Source organism: Anastrepha ludens, chromosome 2, assembly GCF_028408465.1.
Source record: "Anastrepha ludens isolate Willacy chromosome 2, idAnaLude1.1, whole genome shotgun sequence".
In the NCBI taxonomy this organism is placed as follows: domain Eukaryota; kingdom Metazoa; phylum Arthropoda; class Insecta; order Diptera; family Tephritidae; genus Anastrepha; species Anastrepha ludens.
In genome coordinates this window covers 159,933,997-159,939,996 of record NC_071498.1, presented here as the reverse complement: position 1 = coordinate 159,939,996, position 6,000 = coordinate 159,933,997, and positions in this window count along the sequence as shown.

Below are 6,000 nucleotides of genomic sequence, written 5' to 3'. Positions count from 1 at the left end.
AAAAATACATATTTGCTGTAGTTGTTGCGGATGGTTTTTAATTATTCTGCAAGCTTCTCTTATCCCGAGAACCTCTGGTTGTAAGATGTTATTCCAATTCCCCAGGCGAGAAGACTTGAAAGTTTTGTGGTCTTTTGAATATACTCCGCGCCGACGCCGCAATCCATCTCAAATCCATCGGTGTAAAGTGCGGTGGTATTTTCCTTGACTACTAAATTTAACTCCGATTCTTTTCGCGTGGGAAACATTATCTTAAATTCTAGTCCGAAGTCTAGGGCAGCGGTAATTTAGTCTGATAGGCTGCCGTTTAGCTTTCGACTTTCAAGCATTGTACTATGATCCAACATCCTAGCATTCCAGCAACCACCCTTTTTTATTCCGATTGCGGTATTTGCTGCTGTTAGTTGTAGTTGCTGGTAACAGATTTAGTATGCCATCCAGTGCCTCTGCCTGAAATTATTTCATAACTCCAGTTATTCCTGTGCAGGCCGCTTCTTGTCCGCTAGTTAACTGTCCAACGTTATAGTGTTTGTTTAATGCAGGCCACCATACTAATACTCATGTCAAAATCGGTCTTACTATGGTAGTGTACGTCCAGTGTGCGAATTTGGGCTTTCAACCCCAATTTTTGCTAAAAACTCTTTTCCATAAGCTACATAAGCTTTTTCTACCCGCTTTTCTACAATGTGTCTCCAGTTCAGTTTCGTATCTAACACTACTCCTAGATACGTCGCTCTGTCTGAAAGCGAAACGGTAGTCTAAACTGTGGAGGAGGTGTTTTTTCTCGTCTTCTGTGGAACCTGACCATCACGATCTGCTTTTGATGCTCGTTGCTCGGAGCTGTAAATCTCTAAATAACTCTAAGCGACCTACTGCAGACCGATATTAATAAACTGTCTAGATGGGCTCTAAATAGCGAAGGAAACCTCAGAAACCATAATTAGTGCTGCTCTCTTGGAAATATAAAATTTCAAAATTTGTGTGGCCATCATTAAATGGTATAAGGCTAGAAGTAGGAGATAGCGCCAAAAATCATGAATGTAGAAGACAGGGAAAGGCAAGTTACTGCAATTCTATTTTCATGCAAAAAGGCCATAAGACGCAGGTGGCAACAAAATATAAAATAAAAAGAAAAGGTGCGCAGAGCTGGACATCAGGCGGCCAATTCAGCTCCCTGTCCACGGCAGTATTTTTCAAGCCGAAGTCTTTGCGGTAGGAAAGGCTACAGAAGTAGCACTAGCAAAGACATCCAGCAATTCCAACATAAAATATATGTATACGTTGACAGTTAAACGGTAATAAAGGCAATAAACCCATATGAAATTTCATCTAAAAACGTTTTTAGGACCAGAGAAGTCATAGAGAGACCAGCAGTGACATCGCTGCGGACATGAAAATACGGATAGACAGGAGGTGGAATAATCTAGCCACTTGTTAAAGCGCGAAAATCATGTGTACACAGAATGCAGATAAATACGCCAGATTCAGACTAGCCCTGTTTAGAAAGAACAAGAGAACCATCGTAGGTATACTGACCACAGCCACAATTTGTTAGCGGCATACGCATACAAGATGGGAATTACAAACAATGATAGATGCAGATTTTGCAATGAACTAGAAGAGAGGAAAACTCTTGAACACCTCCTATGCTCTTGCCCTGCATTAGCTAGAACCCGAATGAAATGTTTACGAGCTCTACAATATGCGAGGTTAGAATGTCTCTCGGGGATAGAGCTTCAGATCTTACTTAGATTCATAAAAGACGCAGACTTTGTTACAAGAAGCCTACTACAAGGAAACGTAAGGGTTAAGCTCTATCTGGTACCACTAAGGACTAATAGGTCTATGTGATAGATTTCAGCCAGCCAGGTCAACCAAACCTAACCTAAAGATACGAAAGCATGTGTGTCTAGAACTGCACTCTAAGCTCACTTTTTCATCATTTCACGATTCTTCGAAGACTTGATTTATCACACTCCTCCTTTGAACGCCTGGCTGGGATGGTTTTGACACATCTAAAGTGAATCTTTAATATTGTGAAAATCTTGCAAGCAATTCAATTTATTTTACAAAAATATAATAATTAAATCTAAGTCACTTTTACTTCAAGTGAAGCCTTCAAAGGCTCACGAAATTTACCTACACACATTCATACGTACGAGTATATATTGGTGAATATGTGAGTATGAACATAAATGAGACTGCATTCCAATGCGTTTATCAATTTGCAATCGCTTTGATATGCGTAATTAGTCGATGGCTTTTATGCAAACCAATGACACCGAAATGCATTTAAATGCACCAGAATTATTCATTTGCCTAGGCAGTAATTCATAAATGTGAATGTTTGTGTTTTTATTAATTTCCTAATGTAAATTAATGTGAAACAAATGCCAGCACAAATGGAGAAAACCACAGTGAAAGCTTAGACAAAAGCCAGAAAGAGCGCGACAGAGAGAGAGAGAGCGAAGGGCGGATGAAATGCTGTCAATGCATTAGTGGAACAAAAGCAAGAGATAGGCGATCGAGAGTAAATAGTCGCACACAAATGTATGCATGCCTGTGTGTTGTATGTTTGCGTAAGGTGTTAGTGTGGGCGCATATGAAAGAGTTACATTTGAATGTGTCGCTCGATTGCCAACACAAAGCACACATACACTCGAGGACAACTCCTGTTTCATTATCTTAGCGCATTAATTTTATAATGACTTCTACATTTAGTGAATCCATGGATGACATACATATATAGTAGTATGTGTAATGTATGTAAGTATGTATATCCGTGTATATATGTATGCACAACGTACGCACATTTACCACGTACCTTATCACGTACATACATACATTTGCATTTGTATAAAGTTAATACACCACTTCCTGTGCGTTTGTATACCCATTTGTTTGCATAGATAACTACAGCTACAAACATACACAAGCTTGCGTAGTTGTATTTGTTAATGCTTTTGCTATTGCTGCTTCACAAATGATATGCTTGTGTTTGTGTTTATTTGTAGGGACCAATCGAGTAGCGATTGTCCATCGGCGATAAGCCAACAGCTCAGCCATCATTCTAATTACAATAATTCTAATTAAATTCTAATGAAATTAAATTGCCAAACGCATGAATGCGCACATATGTGTGTGTATTTACTTTTGTATGTGTGCAGGTACCTTATAGCTCATGAGTTTTGGTTGGCTAGTTAGTTATTACGCAAAATGCATCCGAATACCGACTAATGGGCTTTTATTTTTATTTCCATTTTATATTTATTTGTGAATGTTCGGTGCTTACAACTATTAATTAACGAAATTGCACTGCTACCGCATATGGAATTTTAGAATAATTACAAAATTCTGCACTGCACGAATATCATATGTTGTATGTCATAATTTGTGGAATTTTTTAATATTGGGAAATGTTTAATTTTCCCTCGCAAACCACTGAAGTTGTTAGGGATTTTTACATGGAAAAAATGGGGGAATACTCTCGTAGCGCATTGAAGTGCAAGTTTGAATTTCATCATAGTAATAATAATGCCATCGTTACTTCATAACGGAGAAATTACTAACTCCACGAACTTTGAAATAATTTGGATTTTTCAATTAAACTTATGTATGAATGAATCCACGGTAGGTTCCATTTTATTAGGAACTTTATCCCAATTTGGTATTGCCAGATTCTGTGTTTCCAAAAAACTCTGTATTCAAAGCAACAAAAAACAAAAAAACACAGAAACCTTTATTTTCTACAAAACAAACTATAGCCTCCGAAACGAATAGATTTTTTCGACAATTATGTTTTTTTAATTTCATGAAAGCACATACACATATGTATATAAAGGGCTTTCCAATAACAGGTGTTACAGGTGAATGGATTGCACTATCGAGAGATGATTCATGATTTTTTATAGCCGGAATTGGATGGTATTTTCAACAAGACGGCGCTACGTGCCACACAAACAACGAAACCATTGATCTTTTACGGGAAAAGTTTCCGGCCGTGTTACACTTGTGTACAAAATAATAGGTGTGTGCTGAATCTGTACTGATTTTAAGCCTAATAGTGTAATAACTGTTATTTATTTTTGATACCGCTACATTTTAATGGAACAAAAGGGAAACTAGAACGTAAGTAAAAAACATTTTTGCGACTCAATTGGTAATTTTGCGTGTTATTGGAAAGTAATGAATGTTTGATTGAATTCGCTTGGCCATAAAAATAGGTGTATCAGCATTTTTTCGAAAATACCTTGTTATTTGAAGTGTTATCAAGTATGTTTTGCTGCATTGTTCGATTTGTATTATTTTGACTGGTTCAATAATTATTTAGAATGGGTCTGCACCGAAGTAGAGCGTCAATTGGTGAAGAAACTTCGTGCGGAAGGGAAAACGTATCGCTACATTGCCAATACATTGGGACGGTTGGAAAACTTTGTTACGAACTCTTTAAAAAAGATGTGTGAGAAAGAAAATCGTGGACGGCCAAGATTGACGGGCCCGGCAGAGGATCGCCGTATAGTTCTTATGACCAAAAAGGATCCTATTGTGTCTTCGCGACAAATCGCAGCAGAAATGGGATTGAATATAAGCTCGCGGACAATACGACGGCGCTTAGTGGACGCTAATCTACCAGGACGAAAAGCTAGAAGAGAAATATAAGGAAGAAAAGCATTTGCTAATGAGCACAGAGATTGGTATGGTCCTACTGGAGAAAAAAAGTGGCGAAATATTATTATTAGTGACGAAGTAAAGATGAATTTATAGGGTAATGATTCCAAAAGAAGTGTATGCCGCCCGAAAGACAAAGAATTTGCGTCTCAGTATACCAAAAAGATCATTAAGCATGGAGGCGGAAACATTATGGTGTGGGGATGTTTCTCTTGGCAGGGTGTTGGTCCTTAATTTTGGATAAAAGACACAATGACCGCAGTTGAGTATAGGGATATTTTGCAAAATGTTATGCTTCCATATGCAGAAGAAAACATGCCTTTGAGATGGTGTTATCAGCAAGATAATGACCCCAAACATACCTCGAGGTTGGTGTCGGAGTGGCTAAGAAAGGCAAACGTAAGTTGTATGCAATGGCCAAGTCAATCCCCTGATCTCAATCCTATTGAGAACTTGTGGAGTGATTTGAAGAGGAGACTGGCAAACTTTGCATTCCAAAACAAGGAGCAATTGTGGCAGAAAACCAAGGAAATATGGGATGCTACCCCTTTAGACATCTGCCAAAAATTAATAAAATCCATGCCCAATAGAATAGGCAAACTTATACAGAACCATGGAGGATATACTGGTTATTCAAATACTAGCGGTTAAATTTAAGTTGAACTGTCTTTTTGTTTTGTTTTTGGTCATCTAGTATTTCACACCTATTATTTTGACCAATGGTATTTTTTGTTATAATTAAATTTTCATTTGAGTGTAAGAAGTAAAATGAATTTCAACATATTTTTATTTAATGAAATAAAACATTACTAAAACAATAAAAAAAAATCTTGTCTTTACAAATTTTTGAATGTTATTAAAAAAAAACTTTGTTACACCTATTATTTTGTCCATCAGTGTATCTCTCGAAAAGGGGATCACAATTGCCACCGAGATCTTGTGATTTAACACTTTGGGGCCATGTGAGAGAGAAGGTCTACACCAACAGCCCAGGGTCCATTCAAGACCTCAAAGATGGAATTCGTGAGGCTATCGGGGACATAGGGCGCCACTTTGCAATTCGGTTAAGGAAAATTTCATGGAAAGCATATTGCCCTGTAAGCGCGGTCGTGGTGGTCATTTGCCTGATGTTATATTACCCTATTAACGGCACACCTTCCTCTTTACAATGAAATAAACATCCGATCAGTTATAGTAAAAAATAGCATTTTTCTTTGAATATCAAAATAACATGTTTTATTAAAAACCCTTGACATATGTGTATATACTTATATGTATATACTCACTATTGCTTGCAATTTCTTTTATTATTTTAACGAGGGCTCTTCGTTC